Below are 25,821 nucleotides of genomic sequence, written 5' to 3'. Positions count from 1 at the left end.
GTTCTATCTGCAGCATTATCCTATCTTGTATGACACAATGTAGTGACTGCAACCTTTTGTATACTGGCCGGACGTTCAGGTAGCAAGAGGAGAAAAGCCAACTGTACAGAATACTGCAACATGGAAGAGAAGTATATCTATGGTTATGCTAAGATTTTACACAACTTTTCTATACCTTTGCAAACACTTCCACGCAAAATTCCTAAACCTTCTGAACTTTGTATACCTTGATCCTTGCATGTTTCTTCCCATTGCTCCTTTGTAAATTGCCTTTGCATCTAATAAATTCCACAGAGAATAGCAAATGCAAAAATAGCTGCATCCTGACATAACACTTTGGATTATCACAGTATCAGAAATGTTATTGAAGAAAACTGGGACATTGTCACAGGAAACCCTTTTCTGATTAACATCTTAGGTGAAGCCTCATCCTTTGTTTATAGGAAGGCCAGGAACATTAGAAGTTTTGTTGAATTTGAACCAAGACCATATGAGAGAAACACTAAAAGATGTGAAACTAATTGTACATTTTGTATATTTGCACAGCAAGGTGATAGTTTTTATTGCCCTTATTTAAAGAAAATCATTAAGACCAGTGCAGGGGGTGACTGTAACACTGCAAAAGTAATTTACAGGGCACAGTGCAATGAATGTGATACATTCAATGTGGGCAAGAATGTAAATAAACTCAAGTGTAGGATTTCATGTCGTCTTTCAGAAATCTGCTCTGGATGTAAAAATAATGCACTAGCCAAACACTTTTCTTTTCATAAAAGACGGACAGATTTTAAGTTCCAGATCCTCAATCACATACACATGGGTAATCTTGAAGGAGACATCACGAATATTCTGGAGAAACATGAACTCATTTGGCAATTTAAAGTTGAACTCTTTTAGGAAGCCTGGACTAAACTACTACTGTTCAATTAAAAGTGTACTGGAACTTTGAAAATTGCCACATTGTTTACATGACTAATTTTATTTTATTCTACCAGTTGGTTTTAAATACCATTTTAAATCAGTTGTAATTTAAGTGTATATTTTGTTTCCATCGTCATACATTTTTTCTTATTATTGTTTCTTTTTCTGGTTCTCTTTTTTCCACTTTATTCAAAATGATGTGTAATAACACTAACTAATTATACAATATTTTTATAGAGTTTTTAGGGTTCTTGTAAGCACACCTGAAGAAGTCTAGATGGACGAAAGCGATCTTTAACAATAGGTTATGAAAATAGAATATGATTTTTACAGTTGATTTTTTACATGCAAAGTGTATATGTATATATTTATATATATTTTTTGATTGCCAAATGGACTAAGGTTGATATATTTTCAGCCATGTAGTATATTGTCTTGGATAAAATCACAGACTTAATAATCTGATAATGTGGTTAAATAAGAGGTACCACATCATTATAAATTGTATTTAAAGTACATAAGGGTTATATTATTATGACATCTACTAAGTAGGGCAGGACCAGCTCAAATGTCACACTGATGGGGGAAGGGATGTGAATTTAACATGTGTACCTATAACACTTTGTCTTGCAGCACAATAAACCACTCCCTTGGCTGATAAAAACTAAATGTGTATATGTATATATATATATATATATATATATATATATATATATATATTTAGAAAGCTTGTGAGGAAACTATTACTGTATTTTTGTTTTACTTGGATCGCTTGTCTGTGTACTTAATAAAGGATTTTCGACTGGAAACAGATTGCCTGTCTTGCTTGGATTACTTTCGAATACTTAGTAATTCTCTACAATTATATATTTTTTATTATTATTATTTTTTTTTTTTTTTACTTTAGACGAGTTTTAAGTTCGCTATTTCTACTACTGTTGTCTGATCTGATTAATATACAGTGATTAACTAGAGGTATATGGACTGAAAATCTTCCACACACAAGTTTCTTACACTGTTTAGTTTTCTAGTCTTTTCTAACCTTCTCTGTTAAATTCTTATGCATCAGTTTGTCCCATTTGTTATCTCCTTTTAGCAGCTACTTTTCTAGATTCAAGTCTGCCAGAGCTAGTTCTTGAAGTACTCTGCTATCCTTTTCAGACTGTGATAGGGAAGGTAGTCTCTAACCTGTAGACAAACCATAATAGTTTCCATTGTTGTCATGTCTAGCTTCATCCCACTCTGTTACCTTTCCCTCTCAAGATATTTGCTTTCAGTGCATTGTTTCCTTTGCTGATTTCATCCTCTGAATTCCAGCTCCTCTTGCCTATTTTAAATATTTCTATTTGCAGACATACCCATTGGTAAAATCTCCCTTCTCTATTCCTGTGTTTGCATAGTTCTAGGAATACTTTCTGCTACTTTGAGTATAGTATTCTGAATGGAGCTGGTGGTTTTCCTCTATGACGTGGATCCAGAATCCTAGTCTAACTTTTGACCCCCCCCCAATTTCATGTTAATTTTCCATTATTTATAGCGTTTTGCTAGAGTTATTTTTATGAACATTAACTGTGTAGCTCTAAAGTGCCCCTTCAAATCAGTTAAACCTAAACCTGCTTATTCTAGCAGGAGAAATAGCTTACCCCAATTAATTCTTTCTTGCCTTCTTCCCCTCCCAAATAAATTCCTTCAACTTTGCCATCCACATCTTCTCCTATGGTTGATAAAAAAAAAAAAAAAAAAATGTGCCTGACCTGTGTATAAGACCACAGCGAGTACAAACATTTTATTGCTTGTATCTTGCTGTCTATAATGTACCCGCGGTGGTGGTGGTGCTGCGGTAGCGTTGTCGCCTCACAGTAAGACGCTGTCCGGTTCGATTCTAAACTAGAGCGTCTTCTGCGTGGAGACATGTGTGAATGGGCGTACCTTCGTTGAAGGTTGTGCGTCAGGGCTGGTAACTCAGCACGTAAAAAAATCAACTACCGATCATTAGTGGACCGGAGTTCTGCTGTGGCGACCCCTAACCGGGAAAAGCCGAAAGACACAACAATCTTGCTATCTATAATCAAGAGCTTTCAGTTTCTTCTTCACTGTGTTAGTTTTTTTCTACATAAATTAGCTGCCATAATAGAATCATTTTTAATCCATACAACTAAATATTTCATCTATTGTCACCCTGCATATGGTTATTGAGGAACCATTTCACACATGGGTACGTGGTTTTATCTCTATTACTTTCGTTTTATCTTTTTTATATTCCCAAAAGAAATAAAACTGACTCGAAACTATTCTAGAACACTGAAATGCAATTTTCTGGATTTATCAAGTGCAAATTAATATCTGCAGATGCAGCTAACTTTATCTGAATACCATAACAGTTTTATCCTTCTATTTATGAGTCACTTATGTTCTTTGCCAAATGCTCTAGATGAAAAGCAAATAACAATATGGAGAAAGGTCACCCTACCGTGTTCCTCTGTTCAGAGCTTTCCAAATAGAAATCTTACTTTAATTCTTGCCTTTGACACTTCATGTATCCTCCTTGTTAGCCCTGTTATTCTTTTAGACACATATGCTGCCATTTGCGTGCTCCTAAAATTTCTGCTGAGATTGTTAAATGTTTTGTCTGCATCAAGACCCATCAGTAATAGCTTGCTTACAATGCGCTTTCCTTTGGATCATCCTTCTGTTATAGATGTCAAATGTTTGCCTTACTGTTTCAGAGCCATACTTGTCCATAGTTATCAGCACTGGTAACACCCGTGTCATGCCCTGGTTATTTTTATTTGGTCATAGGCTGCCCAAGTTTTGCAACAACTATTTCTACTTTGTTGTCTAATTACTGTGTTAAATTTGTTGTGCTTTGCAGTTATCAAAATAGTTGCTTAACAGCAGTCTTTCTAAACACCCAGATACTCCTTTATTTCTAATATGAGATTCCTTTTTTCTTCAGTACTTCGGGATTTGTCATATCTTCTAAATAATTCTTATTACTTGTGTCCTAAATATTTTATTTCTACCATATTTAGCTATCCCTTTTGAAGTTATTTCTATCTTGACTAATAACTCTTGAATTGTACTCACTACCCATTCTTTCAGTTCTGCCACTTTTTAGTAAAATTCAGTTTCTGGCTAGTATGTACCCTGGCTGGATGCCAACAAAGAAGAAACATTAGAGAGCCAGAAAGAAAATCAAATGGAAAAAGTGAAGAGAAAACACTGACTAGGAAGAATCCTGCAGCTGTTCAGCAAAAAGCAGTTCAAGCTCCAGCTTTGGTACAATAGATGGCTTCCAGTAGTTTAGAGGAAGAAATCAAACAAATGTACTCAGTGCTGATTAAAATAAATGAAACTCAGGAGTATATCAACGCAAATAAAAAAGGCTGAACAAATGGAAGAAGCTGTAAACAGCTATTCAGATGAACTGATAAAACTACAAAAATCAGAGGTTGAAATAAAGGCTGGCTGAGTATGAGACTGCTCAAGAAGAGCACTTTCAAAAAATGCTGGAGTTATAGGGGATGGGAGCACACAGAGAACCTGAGATTTTCTGCTGAAGTGGAAGGAAGAGACACTGTTAATTTTTATGAAAGTGCATATGAACAACTGGACTAGTATTCCACAGCAGGATTTGTTAATTGAAAGGGCACATCATGTGTATGCTACAAACTTGACCATGAGAAAGCAGCCAAAACCTATATTAGTAAAGATGCAGTCATACCAGAGAGTTGATCCTGAGAAAACTGTGGCAAGAGGATAAAGTGTTAAAAATTGGAGACAGTGGTGTGTTTGGGGAAAATGATTATGCACTGTACACCAGGAAGAAAAGAAATTTATCCCAGCAATCCGGAAATTTTGAGAGGCAGATATGAGATTCAAGCTGCTGTATCCAGCTATCTTCATAGCATTTTTTCCTGGAGGATGAAAGTAATTTTTTAATACAGAATTGTGTAGCGCTGCGTGAAATGGAGTGGCAGATCAGGTTGAATGCCACTAGATCACCTGGGATCAATGAGAATATTTCCTTGAAACCTTTGTTGAAATTTAGGGCAAGTTTAATATGAATTAGTAACATGATAGTTATGATGAATTTTATTCATCTTTATTTATTATTATTTATGTTGGAGAAGGATACATTCTACACAATACATAATATTTTTTGGTTAGGTATATTTTACATTACATTTTATTTGGATATATGAAATGTTACACAAGGTATTTAATATATATAATAATTTTTCACAACCAAGTTTTTTCACAATTATTTTTTGAAGAAAAATGTTATTGAAAGACTTTTAAGTCGATGTGCCTTTTTGCTGCTTTAAATTGTAGGTTTTATTGATGTAAGAAGTTTGATTAATTGAATAATTGATTGATGTAAGAGAATTTACTAGTATTTATTTGAAGCAAGCTGGGTGTGTCAATTAAGACTCTGATGAAGCCAGTGTACCTGGTGAAAGCGCTTAGTCGATGTGCTTTTTTTGCTGCTTTTTTGGTGGAATAAATCATCAATTTTATTTTTATTTGCAACGTGTTTTGGTTCTTGCCTACATCAGCAACGAGTTTCTGGTTGGTGTCTCATTGCCGTTTACTTTTACACTGTGGTCGACATTCATCATCCATTTTAATGCAGAATAGGCTAAGGAAGAAATACAAAAGTCTGTCCACCAAAATGTGAACTATCAAACTGAAGGAGACTCTGCTTCTCATTCTTCTGATGATAAAGCTCATAGAGAGACTTTGCCAGTAAAACCTTTTCCAATGTTCCAAAGGAATATGTTTGAGGGAGAGAGGGAAAAAAGCACAGTATTTGACTAGAAGAATCTGGATTGCCTTGAATTGAACCAGAGACTTAGATTGGAAAATAGAGATGAACAGGAAGAGGACTAACACCATTAAAATTAGTGAATAAATATGAGACTATAAAGCATTATTTACATTTGTGAAATGTGGTTTTGCAACAAAAAGTGGGTGAGAAAGATTGGACTTTTGATTCTTAAACTTGGGGGGGGAGGGGTTGGACTGAAATGCATATACCCCATTTCATGTCATTAATGTTTGGTAGGACATTAAAAGCATGAAAAGGTAAGTAAATCAACTTTTGTTTATTTTTTTGCATAAAACATTTCATGAGATAAATTGCTTGTTATATAGTAAAGCATTTCCAGTGAATGTTGTATGTGGTAAAGGTTCAAAAGTAAAGTACTTTTTTCTTTTAGTTTTAAGAAATCTGCCATGTCTAAGTTAATAGGCTGCAATTTTGGACTGCTGGGGTGGGGGATGGTGTGTAAATGTGCACTGATTATAATATATATAGATCCGAGATGTTTTCTGTCTTATGTAGGTGAATGTATGGATTAATGTTCTTTGCTTAATCTATTTTTTTTTTGTAAGCAGTTGGGCTTTAAACATAAGCGAACACTAATGTGAGAAAATTTCCTTTAGCAAATAACTGTTTAGTGAGAGTTGAAGTCTACAATAAATCTCACGATTTCTGGCATTGCTTGCTGAGGGAATCATAAAATGAAAATGTACACGGACAAGCAGCTAAGTAAAAATAGTTTGAAATTATTGGAAATGAACAAAAGATAGCAGCTTTCCTGGTACCTAAATACTTCAGTGTGTTTACTGGAATAGTGTATAATTTAGTTTTATTTAAAGATAGCCAGTGCACTTTTTCTTAAGGCTAGAAGTTGATCTTTTCTGAAAACAAACAAGCTGGAAGAGAATAAAGATAGGGCAAGAGCCAGACAGTAAATTAGTGTAAGTAAGAGCACAAGCTGTAACATGTGCCTTAGCATGAATAATCTTAATTTTAGGTTGGTAATGCCTTCTGGTGCAGCTGTTGATTTAGGACATTTGTTCCTATTAGGAGGATTAAACTTCCTTATTTAAGATGTATGTAGTTTTGTGTGTTTTAAATTAATTGCTTTATGGAGGTGTTTCTTTGTTTGAAGGTTTTTGTTAAAAAAAAAGCATCTTGTAAAATGTGACATAGTTCAAATGGAGATGACAAACTGTATAAAAGAACTACCTGCCATACATTAGTGCGTGCATGTAACACACAAGCTGGAAATAGACATTTGAAAAAGGTTTAATATGTAATAGGTGGGAATAATAACAGCATAATGGCTACACTATCCATATTTTGGAATGCAAATGGCCTCAAAGTTGTAGACAAAATGCAGGGTGTAAATAGCAGTGCTTCATGAGACACATTTGGAAAGACGTGAGCATATGAATTTGATAAAGGATTTCAGGATGGATATTCAGCAAAACATCCGGGACAAGAAGAAAAGGGGAGCACTTCTAATTGCTAGAGGAGCTCCAGTTGTGGTAGAAGAGGAGAAAAAAAGATAATGGTACTAAGGAACAACTGACAAGGGGGATGATTACACTGGCATGTATTTATATTCTACCTAAAACTGCCATTATGGAGCTTAAGAAAATTTTGGGAGACATAATCAGCTTTCAGGAGGGAATATTAAAAAGGTAGGGACTGGAAGGGAAAATATAACTAAAGAGGGTAGATTTTGATGAAATATATGAAGCATTTAGCATGGAAGAAGTGAATTAGGTAGTAGGAACCCTGAGAGAATTTACATGTTCTCTACGGTACTATAAATGGACTAGACTATACAGAACTTGTACATCACACACCCAATAACTATTTCAGATCATGCACCAATAACTAAGATAAAAATGTAGGGTAATGAATAAAAATGACACTGGTGCTTCCCCACCTACCATTTTAAAAGAGAGGAATTTAAGGGATTTGTAGTGGAACATATATACATTTTTTCAGAAGTTATAGCCAGTTAGTGGGATAAAATGAATGTGGAGTTTGAAAAAAATGTAGAAATAAAAGAAAAAGGCAAATAACTAGAGAGGGAAAGGTAATAGAATGGGAAAGTAATAGAATGGGAAGAAGGCATTTGGGGAGTGCAGGTTAGAGACTGTCCAGGGATTGGTATCTGAGTATAGGCAAAGGGAGAAGGGAGTCCTAAGTGAAAGATCTTTTCTGGTTGAGTTTTTAGTTGAATCCAGAAGTCTAGAATAGAAGCTGCTGTTAAAAAAGGGTTTATTAGTAGGGCATATAAAACATTGCATGATGACTATAGGAATCAGAGAAAATGTAACTGTCGAAATGATTTTATTGTTGACATGGGATACAGGATCTGCTGAGACATAAGGCCTTGTTAACTTCAACTCTGGTAGCTGCCAAAAAGGCAATTACTAGAAAGTGGAAATCAAAGTCTAAACAACTGTATTTGAAGTATTGAAAATTGCGACGGAGATAAGAAGTAACAGAAATTATTTACAGGGTCAGAGAAAGGTTAAAGTATTACAGAATAAGATAAATCCCTCAAACCAAGAGGTACAGTTGCAGAGTACTAAAGAGAAAATAAGGGAGTATCTGGATAATGTACATGAGTTTTAGAAAGATTGCTGTTCAGCAGCTGTTTTTGATGGTAACAACAAAGCAGAAAAAAGTTTAGCACATAGACTTAGTCAACATAAAGCAGAAAAGGGTTGTTGCCAAGCTTGGGGAGCCTCTAACAAGAAAAATAACCAGAGAGCCTGTAGAGGTATTAGAGATGTTTCAGAAATTTGTTTAAAGCAGAGGAATATTGAAATCAAGAAAGAGCACAAATGGAAGTATTTATGGAAGACTTGAGCATGCCAAGGTCAGAGGTAAATGAGGCTCAGCAGTTAAGATAGGTGGAGATGAGATAAAAACTGTGACATATAGTTAGCCTGCAATAAAGTCTTTAGGAATAGATAGTATTCTTGTGGAACTCTGGAAACTAGGAGGGAAGAAAGTGATAAAGATCTGGAAGTTTTTTAACAGTATTTTAAAAAGAGAAGCACAACACCACGGAAGAAAGCTGTGATGGCTGTATACTGAAGGACAGTAAAGAGCTATCGGATCCAGCTTTCATATAGGCCCACTTCAATTTTAAGTAGTGATTATAAAGTGTTTATCTGTAATAGCTAAAATAATGGCAAACATGAATCCAAAATGGATAGTTATGGATCATTTTGGCTTTGTTACAGGGAGGTAAACATTGACAACTTTAATAGAATAGTGATGATCCAGAGGGAAGTAGAATGCAAGAAAACAGTGCTGCTGTTGGTGGGTCTTGATGTAAAGAAAATAATGGAAGCATTTGCATTCCATGATACTGTAATAAGGTTAATTAGAAGGATATATGAGGAAATTGAGACAAAATTTAAAGTGGGAGGATTCCCCTCTGACAGGTTGAGTTTGAACAGAGAGAACCAGACAGGGGTGTCCTCTTTCCCCTTTATTTGCTTTATTTTTAGAGCCATTGACAAAAAAACAAGGGACTGGGAAATTCTAGGATATAATTGGTATGGTAATTAAGAAAAGTTGACTTTATTTGCAAAAGATATTGTTTTGTACCTGCTAAAACTAGAAATGAACATATTGGTGAACATTTTGAGGGAGTCTTTTGGGGATATAAAATTAATGAAGATGAAACAAAGCTGTAGCCATAAATTATATACTCAAATGAATTTGTTCAGCAATACCCATATTTGTGGGGACATGATAAAATGAAGTATTTAGGAGTATGGATTTAAAAGGATTGTTATGGCAGCTAAGGATATGTGGGGAGAGGCTAAACAAAGCATAATACAAAAACTGACAAACTGGAATCTCTTGTTTATGGATAATGGGTAAGTTATAAGTAATAAAAATGTTTAGCCCCTTTAGTTTTCTGTACATGTCAGGCGTATTTCTATCAACCAGAGGAAAAGTTGACGAGTTGAAGGAATTTATCTGGGAGGCGAAGAGAGCAAGGGTCAAGTGGGAAAAGTTTATCCTTCAGATAAAACAAAGCAGTTTAGTATTGTCTGATTTGAAGGGATATTGTAGAGTTACACATTTGAGGCTCATGTACATAAAAGCAGAAAACTGTAATTCACAGTGAAAGTGATGGTGGTGAAATGGGGGGAAATTTAAGAAATAAGGAGAGAATGGGATTTTGGATGCAGATCCTCAAGGAAAGTAACAGCCATACATAATATTATATTCATATAGAATATTGTGTTAACTACGGTGGTGGTGCTGCGGTAGCGTTGTGGCCTCACAGTAAGACGTTGTCCTGTTCGATTCTCAGCTAGCGTCTTCTGTGTGAAAACATGCGTGAATGGGCATACCTTCCTTGAAGGTTGTGCATCAGGGCCGGCAACTCGGCACGTAAAAATCTACTGCCAGTCATTAGCGGACTGGAGTTCCGCTGTGGCGACCCCTAACCGGGAAAAGCCGAAAGACACAACATAGAATATTATAGGAACTGAGCCAACACAACATTGGAGAAAGATTTTGCTGATAGGGATGACTGCAGTTAAGGTTACAGAAAATAACAGTAGTTGGAATTTACTGGATAAAACTGGCAAAGGAACCAAGGGTATTGGGAGCAAATAACTAGAGAGGGAAAGGTAATAGAATGGGAAAGTAATAGAATGGGAAGAAGGCATTTGGGGAGTGCAGGTTAGAGACTGTCCAGGGATTGGTATCTGAGTATAGGCAAAGGGAGAAGGGAGTCCTAAGTGAAAGATCTTTTCTGGTTGAGTTTTTAGTTGAATCCAGAAGTCTAGAATAGAAGCTGCTGTTACAAAAGGGTTTATTTAGTAGGGCATATAAAACATTGCATGATGACTATAGGAATCAAAGAAAATGTAACTGTCGAAATTATTTTATTGTTGACATGGGATACAGGATCTGCTGAGACATAAGGCCTTGTTAACTTCAACTCTGGTAGCTGCCAAAAAAGCAATTACTAGAAAGTAGAAATCAAAGTCTAAACAACTGTATTTGAAGTATTGAAAATTGCAACGGAGATAAAAGAACTGGAAGTGAGAGCTTTAGAAAAGGGTAGCAGCAAATTACATAGAAAACAGCGGAAACTTTGGGAACAGTACACGCAGAATAATATTTTGGAGGAGGAGGAGTAAGGTTTAAGGGAAGGCAGGAATTGAGCAATGTATGTGATGTATTGTTAGTTATGTAAAATATGTGAAATATTTGTAACTGGGAACATATTAATATAGTTTGTTTTCTTTAATGTATGTTTGTCTGTGTTTTAGATGAGAATTCAGTGAAGGTGTTAAAATTCACTAGGCTCCATAATAGAAGTTTTAGGTGAAATATAAAAGCATGCAGCCTCATCCATTTCCCCTGCCAGTAACTGCTTCTACCACAAATTTAGCATTATAGTTGTTTTTACTCATCTTATCACTTTGGGTCCCTTTCACAATCAGTATTGCTCCAATTTTCCTTAGTTCCTGATTTTCTGCTGAATGTCTGTCCAGAAATCTCTTCTTTTGTCATTTACATGCTCATTTCTATTAAAATGTGCCTGCCTGCATTATTGCTATTTGCACCCTACCTTTCCTTAACATATTTCTGTGCACTCTGCTTTTTGTCTCTTCCTGCACAGCCATTAGACTCCATATTGATGCTGTCAAAGTCTTTCTGATAAAAATCTAATTACTTCTATATATTATGTATGTCCATTCTTTTGATTGTTTCAACTTGCAGCTTTCGTGTGTGCATACACTGTTTGGTAGGGTAATTTCGTATGTAGTTTTCTTCTCTTCTCTTGTTTTTCTCTTGTCTCTTATTCATAGGCATTTTGTTTAAATAAAAGCAATGTAAAAAAATTTAATATTCAACCCAACCCCTTTTAATTTGCAGCAGAACACAAATTACTATGAACTCCAATAAGAAATTTTGACCCTCCCACTTGTTGCTGTTGCCCCAAATCCATGACTGTACCCATAAATATTACCTGTCCTAAAGTTGTAGTTAATCATGTTACAGTGCATGTTAAGAGCATATGTTCCTAATTACACAGATGGCTGCCTGCCCTTATCCGTTGTAAGATTTGATAGTACCATACTGTACCATAGTTAGCTGGAAACGCTGAATGAGAAACGAAAGTCTTAATTACCCAAGCTCGTGCTGAATAAGTATCAGTCTCTCCTTTATGGTTCAAGTCTTTGGCACTTTTAAGAATAAATTTCCCAAACACTGTAGTTCATTTAATAAGGTTTTAGTAGATGTTCACAGTATCCGAATACTGTCTTCATTAATAGTACTGATAATTCAAGTTGCTGTACATCATATCCTGATTGTCCTGAACAACGTAAACTGATAAAGTCTCTAGATGACGTGTTTTCTGTACTTATGCTCGAGTGTTAGACATCTTCTCTGAAGTAACAGGTTGAAATGATCTTGCTAACCTTAACTGAACTGCTATCCTGAACACAATACATTATATTGTTTCAGTCCAGTAAATTACTTTTTCTAACCTTGGTCTCTGGCTTTGTCTTGTATGTGCTTCATTAAGGGGCATTCTGTAGCTGATCTTTTCCTTGATAAAAGAACATTCCGTGTGCACACTTGCTTATCTTTTTCTCTTTAATAAACAATCTTCCATGTTTGGCCAGCAAGGTTATTTCCTTTCTGCTTAACTGTCTTTTATGCGTAAATTAAACACAATTTATTTTACTCTTTAGCCTAATAACTGTTTTTAAATGAAAATCCCTAATCTAACAGTTGCCCTTGAGGTCCCTGATGAGTCTACTGGGACCTACTTATGTAGTTACCTTACATTTATATTGCTAACTACTGTATTTAGCTTTATGCTACCTGACTTATAATCTGAAAATTTAAAAAAAAAAAAATTTGGCAAACCTGCAATTTTAATTTTGACCACTAGGTGTCATTTGAGCATGTATGCCTTGTTTGAATTGAAGTCTTTTAACTTTATGATTTGAATTAACTTTATGATATGAATAAACTTGCCATTTTAATTTTGACCACTAGGTGTCACTTGATCATTTATGGCCTGTTTGGATTGGAGTCTTTTAAAACTTGTACATTATTTAACCCCCCCCCCCCTTTTGCTGTAGGAAGAGGTTTTGCAAAATTTATTTTTATACTGTACCATGCTTTTTCTGAAACTGGTACTTCTGTGCACCTGAGGTTTTCTTAACATAGGGTTAGTCTGCAGACGTATTATACACTCCTGAATTTCTTTACATAGTTTTTTTAGCAGAGTATTTTAAAACTTATACCTTATGATAGGCCAAATTTTCTGAAAACCTAGTACCTGATGGTTGTACTGTATTAGCTGCTTACAGCCTTACTCCTGGGACTGGACTGGCACCTTTGCATTGTGCCCTTGCATTCTTTCAGTAAGGTTTTTTAACCTTTGGCCTTAAGGAAAAAAGTGCACTGGCTTTCCTTGAATTGTGCAGTGTTCTATGCAATATATTAAAGTGCTAAGGCTGCTGTGGAAGCAACTACTTTGTATAACTGTTCACTTTCTCCAGTTTCATAACATCCTTTATTTTTACTGAACTACTTGACTTATTACTTTAAAAATAATTTTATTCTACCTTGTCATTTCACTTTGTTCAGACATTTCTTGACTAGTTGCTGTCACCTAGAGGCTCCTTGCCTTCAACTAAAATCATTTACTAATGGGGAAAAAACAGCCAGTATCTTTGTAAATGCAAGAAAGAATCATTTTAGATTTTACTCAAAACACTGGTCAGACATCTGATAAGTTGCTTGCACATTTGTTCCTTGTCTCCAGCTAAAAATCAGATGTTAATGGGAAAAATAATCACTGACTTTGCAAATGCAAGAAGGAATTACCATTTTTTAAATTCTTTTGTTTTTTAAGCCTGTGTACTTAAAGAACATTGTCCGTAGCTTAAACTAGTGTTAGTCTAGCCACCTATCTCTATTAAAACAGGGAAATCATTTTCTTTTAATTCTTTGAATAATGTGAGCAATACACTTTTACATCCCCAGCATTCTAAGATCACATTTATTAACTTTAACACGCTTCTTTCAAACCTTTCCTATATTTTTACAGTATAAAGTTAAGATGCGTTACAGTTTGAGTATTTTCCTCATTAGTATCAGTAGCATGTTCAGTATTTACTGATAAAACCCACCTCACACTTAAAAGTGCTTTTGACTACATACCCTGCAGAGCTGATTTTACAACATAACATGCTGTTTACATCATATTTTTATACAAGTAATACAGCACAGTTTAGTTACTTTAGTACCTTCAGTTTCTTTCTAAACATAAATGACAAAGTTAGTGTATGCTGTAGAGTCTTCCTGCCAGTTTAATATAGTCAACAAACTTCCCAGTCTTTTTCATCCATTTATTGTAGGGCCACATTTCATGTGTTTAAACTACATCTAATGGGATTGATTTACAGTTCTCCCATTTATTCACTAATTTCACATTATTGATGTTCATCTTCCTGATTACATTGACCTCCCAACACTGGTCTCTGCTACAAGTCCAATGTACTCCTGATTCTTCTAGTTAGGTCCTTGGCTGTTTTTTTTTGTTTGTTTTGTTTTTCTCTCCATTCAACCATTTTCCTTATGATCGATGAAATATTTCACTACAAAGGTCTCTCTGTGGGCTTTTATTGTCAGATGATTTAGAAGCAAGAGACCCTTTCATCTAGTTAGCACACTCTTCATTGGCTAACACCCCCCCTGCCTGTTCTGCATAGAAAAAATGTCTTTTATCCTGCAGGAAAAAATATTTTGAGGACAGTTGTACAAGTGATTTGAGTCGCACACCTGCCTTGGCATCCTGCTTGGATAAACTTGCTACTCTTCTGTCTGGTGTACAGTGAATAATCATGTACAGCAAATAATCATTTTCTATAAATACTGTGGTATCCCCAGTTTTTAATAATTCACTGTTCTTTCTTTATTCATTTATTTGCTGTTTGTTTGCCAGGATAGTCCATTGGGCCACAATGAGCCTGTTTTCAGTGGAGTCCTGGGGATTAAAGCTCCAGAAAAATACAATTACATAGTACACATTGCACATATACATTACAGATTATCTCATAGGAATACAAAGTAAATATGATAAAAGATTAACAATGATATAATACATCAGTTGTTCTTCTTTCGGCTTTTCTCGGTTAGAGGTCGCCACAGCGGAACTCCGGTCCGCTAATGATTGGCAGTAGATTTTTATGGTGCCAAGGTGCCAGCTCGACGACCAACCCTTCAACGAAGGCACGCCCATTCACGCATGTCTTTCGAACGCTACTCAACCATGGGGAGGACATGCAGTCTCCACACAGAAGGCGCTCCAGCCGAGAATCGAATGGGAGAACCTCTTGCTGCTAATGTAATAAAATAGCAAATATATGTTGAGATAATATTTCAAAACTTTGTAAAAGTTTTTTTCTACCAAAAAAAATCTTGTGTAATAAATTAAATACAGTAAAATAGTAAACATGCAAAAAATGTTAAAAGAACCATTCATGAAATCTCCAAAATTGCAAGCATTTCTCCTCCCAAATATCAAACATACTAGCATTCCAAAACCCTTAAATCTCAATAAACATGAAACAGAACAATGCTCATCCGAATGATGTCTACACAGGGTAAAATGCAGTTGCCAGAATAGTTCCCAGACTTCAAGCCCCAGGGTCCATGGTCCCCCTCCAACTATGTCCAACCTGTATAGTTCATTAAATAGCAATAAAAAACACTTTTGTAACTGTTGAGTAGTTTTTTTTTTTTTTTTTTACAAAAGTAGCAGCATATGGTACTGTTAAGTAGTTGGTCAAATAGTTCAATACAGCTGTGGGAACGAACTATAGGAGGCCAGTGATGGCGTATTTAGTTCTAGGAGAGTAGGAAGTGGTATTAAAAGGATTAGGTAGGATGGGAACAGGAGCACTTCCATTGTGAAGTTCTGCCATAATTTTGTCAGGAACAGCTCTTTCTTTTGGTATATTTGCATATTCATGTAGGTCTTTGATGCTTTCACATGGCCATATTTGGAGCATACACATGGTATATTCTTTGAATTTTGAAATCCTCCCATAGGACACCAGTCCAGTTGTTTGCATTTTGATAAAATTATTGCAGTTGTTTCTTTAGTGTAGAAGAAAGTCTCAGGTTTTCTGCGCATGCTCTGCCTTATAACTATTTTTTGAAACAGTGCTTCTCAAGAAGCCTCAGGTTCAACCAGTGCTTAGTTTGTTTCATCCTCTGATTTCTGCAGTTTTATTAGCTCATCTGACTAGCTACTTAGTTTCTATTTCTAATGTTTTTATGCTTTGATTTCATATAGTCCTCTATTGTTTCACTTACTTTAACCACCTTGTGCTCTTCCTTTGTGGGCAGATCAGTTCCCTTTGTGGGAATAACTTTATACATAAAAGTATCGTTTAAATGTACTTTCTTGCTTAGGAAAGTTATTTTTGATCTAGAAGTTTGTGCTTTAACAGACAGACATGACTTAACTCTACTTTTAAACAAGACCACACTTTTTTTCCTTTCAGTTTAAAAGTTGTTTAAAGGAGTGGAAGTGGCTTTTAACAACTTTAAATATTTACCGACTTATGGTGCTTGTTTCTTCTGGGGAAGAGGCTCCATTTTTTGTTTGTCCATGGAACAAACTGCTGGAGCCTCAGTCAGTCCTCCCCCTACCCACAAAAAGAAAAAGTTAAGCGAACTGTCTTTGCCACCCCAACAGGCAAACAGTTTGCCTCATCTGCAGGTGGGTGAGTTTGCTGTAGCCAAAGCTAGTTCCTCAGGCCATTCACCTGTTACCCTGGATCACTGTGGTCTAGCACTTACAGCCAGTATGGACTGGAAGTTAGCCACATCCTTTGTGGCTGTTGGGGGCCTTTCATTGAACATGGGAAAGCCACTTATGTCTGTCCTGGGAGAGGTAACTGGGAAGGCTTCCTTGTTTAGTCAGAATGTTATGCCCACCTTGGGTAAGCTTTTGCTGTCATTAACAACTTTGTCCCGTTTTTCATTTCAGAAAGAAAGAAAAGTAAACATATATCCACTCCCCCTCCAGTTTCTCTAGACAGGTGTAATTTAAAAGATTCGACTAAGGGATTTATTCAGGCTATTAATCCATGTAAGGTGGTTTCTGGTAAAAGAAAAAGGGGGTGCCTCTTCATGAAAAGATTCAAGATTCTGAATATGGACAGCAAGATAAACGGGCTGCCACAGAGTTTTTTCCCTCCGATTTCTGATTCATACTGGAACGAGAGCGCAGTCACCGCATGAAGTTATTGGAAAGAGTAGTGGAAGCTAGGTTAAAAAGGGAGGTGGTGATTAGTGATCAGCAGTATGGTTTCATGCCAGGAAAGAGCACTACAGATGCAATGTTTGCTCTGAGAGTGTTGATGGAGAAGTACAGAGAAGGTCAGAAGGAGTCGCATTGTGTCTTTGTGGACTTGGAGAAAGCATATGACAGGGTGCCTAGAGAGGAGTTGTGGTATTGTATGAGGAAGTCAGAAGTATGTAAGAGTGGTACAGGATATGTACGAGGGTAGTGTGACAGCGGTGAGGTCTGTGGTGGGAGTGACAGATGCATTTAAGGTGGAGATGGGATTACATCAAGGATCAGCTCTGAGCCCTTTCTTATTTGCAATGGTGATGGACAGGTTGACAGACGAGATCAGACAGGAGTCCCTGTGGACTATGATGTTTGCAGATGACATTGTGATCTGTAGTGAGAGTAGGGAACAGGTGGAGATATGCTCTAAAGTTTTTATTTTATTTTTTATTTAACATTTGTTGACCAGGAAAGTCCGACTAGGTTCCACAGAGCCTGTTTTCAGTGGAGGCCCGGGGAGAAATGCTCCAGATGCATGTCTTTGGAATGTGGGAGGAAACCGGAGTACCCGGAGGAAACCCACGCGAACACAGGGAGAACATGCAAACTCCACACAGAAGGCACCCCAGCCGAGAATTGAACCAGAGAACCTCTTGCTGTGAGGCAACAACGTTAACCGCTGCACCACTGTGCCACCCAGCAAAGAGAAGAGGAATGAAGGTTAGCAGGACTAAGAATATATGTGTGCAAATGAGAGTGAGGATAGAGGAATGGTGAGGATGCAGGGAGTAGAGGTGGCGAAGGTGGATGAATTTAAATACTTGGGATCAACAGTTCAAAGTAATGGTAAGTGTGGTAGAGAGGTGAAGAAGAGAATACAGGCAGGAAGGAGTGGGTAGAGAAGTATGTCGGGAGTGATTTGTGACAGACGAGTACCAGTAAGAATGAAAGGGTAGTGAGACTAGCTATGTTATATGGGTTGGAGACAGTGGCATTGACAAAAAGGTAGGAGTCAGAGCTGGACGTGGCAGAGTTAAAGATGTTAAGATTTGCACTGGGTGTGATGAGGGTGGACAGGATTAGGAATAAGTATATTAGAGGTCAGCCCAGGTTGGAAGGTTTGGAGACAAAGCCAGAGAGGCAAGATTACGTTGATTTGGGCATGTGCTGAGGAGGAATGCAGAGTATATTGGGAAAAAGATGCAAAGGATGAAGCTGCCAGGTAACAGGAAAAGAGGAAGGCCTAAGGTAAGGTTTATGGATGTGGTGAGAGAGTACATGCAGCTGGTTGGTGTGACAGAGCAAGATGCAGAGGACAGGAAGAAGTGGAAACAGATGATCCGCCGTGGCGACCCCTAATGGGAGCAGCCGAAAGAAGAAGAAGACTGGAAGGGGAGAGCACAGTATCAGATTCTCTCTGTATGAGGTTTCTCTCTCTCTTTCACACTCTTTTTTTTTTTAGACTATTTCCAGAATGTGCCCACTTTTTCAGCAGCAGAACAATTGAGTTGTATCAGTTCCTTATAAAATGCTATGAACTTTTACAGATGGAATTTCCAGAACCTTCACCCAATCCCACCAGTGCTGTCAGCTTTGGAGGATGCATGCGTCTCCGACTGTCAGTCTGCTACCCATAAAAAGGCAGATATACAAAGCTGCTTAGTCTTATGTTTTTATACACTCATCCCAAACTTTACCTAGCAGCTATAGTTTTAGCTAATCCTACCACTACTAAACATTTAGTTAATTCCAGTTCTATACTTTTTGGCAAGGATGGGAAAATTAAGTACGAGAAAAAAGTGCAAGTTTGATTTTCAGAATTTTGAATTGTCTGGCTTGTGTTACCTTTTTCTATGTAATTGTGAAAGTTTGAAGAATGTTTTGTCTTCAGTTTGTTCTTGTGAGGAAAACAAAATTTAAGTGTTTTGATTTCTTCTGTTTTACAGGTCACAATTCATTGTTTCCAGTGTGTATGTTTGTGACTCTGTTGATGCTTCTTCCATGGCTATGGCCACTGGTAGTGTTTTGCGGAGATGTTTGCCTGACTGCATTCTTAGAACCTCCCAGATGTGAAAAATGAGATTTTAAATTTTCCTTTGGATAGAGATTTTATATTTGGTCCCTCAGCTGCAGAAGTTATAAAAAGTGTGATGTTAGGGGTAAGTTGATACAGGAAATCTTAAAGATTTTTTCAGCCCCCCTTTTCTGAATTTTCCAAGGGATTCTGTAACCCTTCATCCAATTTTGGCAAGAAACAAAATAAATAGCCTCGACAAAATGCTGGTAAACAGATGTTTAAGACATGTTAGGTGTTGTCAAAACAGAACACATGAGCCTCCTAAAACCAAGGACAGTCCAACAGGTCAGAATGACTGTCTAAGTGACTTTGTCCACCTCCCTCCACCCTACCCTGGCAGTTCCTTTTCCCTCTTGTGCTGTCTTTAGCAAGAGATAGTTTCAGACAAATGGATTCTGAGGATCATTCATCAAGATTACAGATGGCAGTGGGGGGAAATTCTCCCTCTCCAGGGGGTAATTCCTCATCCACCAGATCAGATTCTTGTATTTCCTCCTGTCCCTCAACACATTTTGTATCAGGGAGTGATAGTTTCGCCTTCCCAGTTTGGGAATTGTTTTTATTTGAAGATGGTTTTAGTGCCAAAGAAAAAGAATGCTTGGAGACGATTTCTTAATCTTCCTTTCCTAAACCAATTTGTTATAGTGCCCAAGTTCAAAATGCTGTCACTTCACAACCCGTTTACTACTTCCTCCTCATTTAAGTTATCTGGTAACATGAGATTTAAAAGATGGTTGTCACACTCGTATTCATCCAGACTTCAGACATTGTTGGTTTTGTGTCCCGATCACATCAGATGTCCTTCCATATCACTGTTGCAATATTCATAACCTGTGGGATCTCTTGCTAATGATGGCCCAATGTCTGGCCGGTATACAAAAGCCTTTACCGGTTACCACCGTTGTTTCAGACATGTTCTCCCTGCATCAGTTTAGGGCACAAAAGTGACATACAGACACTACGAACACAGAACAGCTTCACCACCAGTACGAACCCCATAGTTGACAGTCAGCCTGAGAACTCTTCGCAGCAGTGGTTATACAAGCCCTTTCATATAAGTACCCCATATTTTGCAGGCACATTCCATCCAAAAAAGGTAAATCTCCATGTGGGAGACAGATTCTCCGTAAGGGTAGTCACGACAGAGGTTTTGTCTAGGCACGTCTCATGATCACACTCAGTGCTCTGTTTGTCAGGCATTTGTGCCCAAGACTCTTCACAGCCATTTATCTTCAGTTTTCATTTATCTTTAGAACCAGTGTCTCACATTATTGGCCCAGGGTACTATGGCTGAAGCCACCAGCCCAGAGGTACAACCACCACTTAACAAAAAGGCCAAGAAGTCAAGGTCTGGTATTGCTGCTGCTGTCCAGCTCCACCAGCCATCTCTCTCTCAAGGTGGGTGATATAATGAAGAACAAACTGGCCACAAAACCAGCACAAAGGCAGCAGGATAGATCCAAACACAGCACTTTTGTAAACCAACACAAGGCAGCAGGATAAATCTAAACACAGCTTTATTCCAAAAAGAAACTGGGTTAGCTCCTTCATTCTAATATTTTAAAACTTCATCGGGTAAAATAGCTTTTCTTAGCCAAAATTTTATATATAAAGTTCAAACACAGTTAACTGTCACATGACAGCTGAGCCCTTCTTATAGCTTAAATTAAAAGGGACATGTTCTTTAAAGCAGCTTTGTGACAAATGCATTTTCTAAAAGCATACTGTAACAGCATTATAAACCTGTGTGCACACATACATATCAATCCCATCCAAAAACATAAAAAATATGAAACAATATGTATATATGTGTGTATGTATAAAAAGATGTGGAAAAACTTCTCGTCTACATAATGCTTTTAGTTTTAGTAAGCAGGCATATGAGGTTTGTTCATTTTAAACCTGTAAACTTCCAGCATTAAAACAGAGCTGCCAATGTACCTCCCTCTTTAAGTAATGGGGACCAAAGACCCCACCACTGGGGTCACTTTTTCAAGTATACTGAACTTAAACTCGTGTCTGGGGATTTCCTGCACATGTTTTGAAAGAGCACTCGTTTCTTTATTTTTCTTGATGTCCTACATCTTGATGACATACACCCTTTCCTTCACTTTCCTTTCCCTGAAGAACACTGAGTACTAAAGTCTGTTCCTTTTGCTGCAACCCTATCAGAGGCCAGCATAGAACTTGTTTCTCACACATCCTGCAAGGCTCTGCAAACATCTGCAGAGAAGATTGAGGGGGAACCATGTCTGATTGTCTTTGTAGGGTCTGGGGGATTCCCCAGATCTTAGTTTAAAAAAGGTTTCCTGTTACCCTGATTGAGTCTGAGGGGTTGGGAGGGTGGCCTAATGGTTAAGGTGTTTGCCTTACAAGCACAAGGTGCAGGGTTTGAGTCTCACAAGGGATAATTGGCTAGACTTAAAGTGGCTCGCAAGGGCAGTTAGCTTAGTACTAATCTATGAACCTATAATAAACCGTGTTCAGAGCCGCCGGGGTTGGTTAAAGTCGATTTCCCCCTTAAGAAGAGAGAGAAAACTAAGCATGTTCCTCGTCTGCCACAGATCCTCAAAAAGAGTTGCATTATTTTAGGTGGTGCATGTTTAATGCTCTGGATTTGAGAACACCACAGGGGGGTTTCTGTTCTTGCTCTTTCTTGGTCTTCCCCTATGAGATCTAGGGAGCCTGACTCTTCTGCTTAGTAATTGGATTCAGATAAGGATTCCTTGCCTTTATTCCTCCCATATGCCATCACCTTTAGATTAATGGCTCTGAGGAGGTTGAGTCCTTAAGTCCTGACTCCTCTTTGGAGGAACTGTCCTTTGGGGATACAGGAATTTGCATGATGGAGCATTTTAAATGGGAGTTGTTGTATGTCTTTTGTATTCAAATGAGACACTATGATGGGTTTAAGTTGTTTATTGTACATAAACACAACAGGAGCTGTAACTGGAACATATATTTAAGCTGACTGACTCATTACTTCAAACACACTTGCATGTGAATCTCCATTCAAGCATGCATTCACTCTGGCTGACTTTACAAAATGGCACTGATCTTGCACGTGCTCAGTAACTTGTGTGTGTATGTGTGTGTATTTATCTCTCTCTCTCTCTCTCTATATATATATATATATATATATATATAAAATGTGTGTGTGTGTATAGCGGATGACTAGGTACAAGACATGCAATGATCTACACCCTCCCTCTTTGATTTCTTCAAGATGCAATAGGAGAACAAAATATTTTTACAAGCTAGATATCACATCAACATTTAACAACAAATGAATTCAAGTCCAAGTCACTGTGTATCTTGGAATGGGTCTGGAAATTCTACTGGATCTGGTCACATAAAAACTTTGAGCTAAGCAACAGGGACAGTCTCTTTTTTTACATTTGGAACTTTGAGGATTACATCAGGATTATCTGAAGAAAGTACACTGTCCTCTGGAATTTGAACAAGTGTAGAGTTGCTCTGAGGAATAGTCTCTCTGGTACAGGCAATCTGCTGCGTCACTGGTTTAGAGACTGGCAATATTTGTCTTCAGTTTCTTCTGAAATCCATTTCATCAGATTGCATGATGTAAAATCTTGGTTCTTCACAAATATTTTTGACAATTCCCACTCTGTCATATCCTTTAGACATTTGCGTTCTCACGATCTCTCCTTGTCTTAATGGTCTGAGGGGTTTGCTGGATTTATCATAGTACAACTTTTGTGACTGGAGTTTTTTTCAACTCTTGAGTTTTGACCATTCTGTTCTTTGCATTTGGTATCGGTAATTGTTTACTGATTGGAAGAGTTCTAGTCTGTCTGGATGTCATTCTCTGAGCAGGTGAACCAAGCACATTATCTCGAGGAATGTTTCTGAGATTAATTAGGTTAAGAAAAACATAGGTACCATCTCTCCTGGATTTCTCCAACAAACATTTCACACTTTGAACTTTACTCTCAGCTAATCCATTGGACTGTGGATACTCAGGACTACTAGTAACATGCCCAAAGTCCCAAGACTCGGCAAAATTCTTGAACTGCTGACTTAACTGTGCACCATTGTCAGATACGACTTTGTGCTGACTACCATGAACAGAAAACTGTCTCTTCAATTCCATAATGACAGTGCTGGACATTAAGTTTGGAAGAAGGTCAATTTCAAACCAATTCGATTAGGAGTCTACCAACACTAAATAATGTTGACCATTCCATTCGAAAATATCAGTAGCAACCGTCAACCATGGTATTTCAGGAATCTGGTTTAGATGAAGTGGTTCTTTTTGTTGGTGCAATTCAGTACTGTTGCAGATAGAACATGCTAGAGTTTCCTTCTCTATCTTTTGACATAGAAGGCCAAAATACTATGCCTCTTGACTTTTTTTGGTTGAATAGTACCGGGGTGACCACGATACAAACTTTTGATGTATTCCTGTTGTAATGCTCTAGAAATTACCTCTTTTGGACCTTTCACGATGCTTCCATCATGAACTCATCTCTGTAGGGAAAATGATTCTATATAACAAGTGGTAAACTAGTTTTTTCGTGCTGACCATCCTTGACTGATAAAATATTTCAACTTCTGGAGAATTGCATCTGAAGCTGTATGATTTCCAAGTTCATCAAGACATGAAGAAAAATTTTTGAATTTCATGACTTCAAAGTCTGCTTTCTCATTGTCATGCTGTTCTGTTGTTTGTCTGGGTGTTCTTCACAATTCATCAGCAAGGTATAGGAATTTGCTTTTTTGCATAGACAATATTGAAATTGTAATTTTGCAATTAACATCATGTGTTGCAGGCATGCTGGGGCTGTATGTATTGGCTTTTTCAGAATTGTCACTAGAGATTGATGATCAGTCTGTATTTGAGCATGTTTACCATAAATATAATCACTGAACTTCAAACATGCAAACACTACTGCCGAAAGCTCCTTTTCAAATTGTGTATACTGCATTTCCATTTGAGTTAAAGTTTTGGATGCATAGACTGCTTGCATGCCTTCTTGAAGACATGCTGTACAAAGACCTTACTCTGAAGTATCACACGACAGAGTTAAAGGTTTGTGAACGTCATAATATCTCAGTGTGAGTGGACTGGCAATTTTCTGTTTCAGAACGTCAAATGCTTTTTAGTGGTGGTCCAACCAGGACCAGTTTACATTTTTGGAAGGCAACTCACGTAATAGTGTTGAAAGCTTACTCAGGTCTGGAATGAACTTTCCTAAATAGTTGACCATACCAAGAAAACATAAAGACGTGACATTTTCTGGAACTGGCATCTCAAAAATTTTGCTTGTTTCAACGGATCTGGTTTTAAGCCAGTACTGGTAAACAAATGACCCACATAAGTAATGTCTTTCCGTTTGAATTTGCATTTCTGAGGGTTCAGTTTAAGATTTACTTCATGATCACAGTCTAGAACTTTCTTGGTTTCTATCTTGTTCAACTTTGCTGTTGCCCCCTACAGTAATGTCATCTACTATGATAGCACATGGATAACCAGAAAACATTTTTTTCATCGCACGTTGAAATGCTTCACTGGCAGAATTTATCCCAAATGGCATTTTCAAGAATCTCTCTGCTAAGTGGTATACTGAAAATAGTTGATGAAAATTTGTGATGCAGCGAAATTTGCCAAAAGGAACGTTTTGCATCTAAGACTGAAAAAACAGTGGCAGTCTGCAGGAGAGTATTTTTTCTACTGTGCGCATTGGATGATGACATTTAAGCACTTTGTCTGTCGGATCAGTACATATTCAAATATCGTCTCAGCTTTTCTTATGAGCTATGATCATGGAGGATACCCATTCAGTCAGTTCTTTTACTGGAATTACTACACCTAAGTTCATTTTTATCAAGCTCTGTTTTTACTTTGTTCTACATTGCTGCTGGAACCTTCCTTGCTGGTCTGATAACTGGGATTACTTCATGGTTTAAATTCATGGAATATGTGACTGGAAATTTGCCAAGCTCATCTGTGAAAATATCAGCATATTCACTAAAATATTCTGTGTAAAACTGTCATGGTTGTTCAAACTTAAATGGTGGACCTCTATTAAATGAAATCAGTCCCATTCTCAAACTGTTTTTGAGGCCTAACAATGACTGCACATGTCTTTTGACTATGTAAAACTGCAAGTTATAGCTGTTCCCAGCAGAGTGGCATGTGTGAACTACTGCACCATCAGTTTAAATCTCTTCACCGCCATAAGCAACTAGCTTTGCACACTTTGCTGAATCAAGTTTCTCACCAGCTTTGTACTTTGGCAAACATTTGTGCCGACATTGCACTTGAATCCAGGGTCTTAAGCTTTACAGGTTTCCCATTAATCTGAACAGTACAAAATATTTCACTCTCTGCTGCCAACTGACAATCTACTTTGTTAACTGTTTCCTTAATCACAGAGAGTCCATCAACATAGAAAATTTGCTCACAGTTCTCTATCTTCTTCTTCCAATGCTGTCTCTTAATAAAAGTATGTGCCACTTTAGACTTGCAAAGCCTTTTGAAATGATTCCACTTTTTACATTAATGACATTGTTCCCCAAAAGCCAAGTACTTCTCTCATTTAGGTTCATGACTGCCCCCACAATTACAGCAGTTAGCAATGAGGTTGGGTGTTGCATCCCATTCGGTTTATATTTATT

At 37.3% G+C, this 25,821-nt stretch overlaps 1 protein-coding gene across 2 annotated transcripts in view; it reads left to right on the top strand.

Moving 5' to 3' along the window:
* LOC122787746 overlaps window positions 1-25,821 on the top strand; it is a 963,913-nt gene that overhangs the window by 913,923 nt on the left and 24,169 nt on the right. The window lies entirely within an intron of this gene.

This window comes from Protopterus annectens, chromosome 13.part0, assembly GCF_019279795.1.
Source record: "Protopterus annectens isolate FY-2018-M chromosome 13.part0, PAN1.0, whole genome shotgun sequence".
Lineage (NCBI taxonomy): Eukaryota > Metazoa > Chordata > Ceratodontiformes > Protopteridae > Protopterus > Protopterus annectens.
The sequence above is the reverse complement of the archived record's forward strand: the minus strand, read 5'-3'. Positions and strand labels throughout refer to the sequence as shown.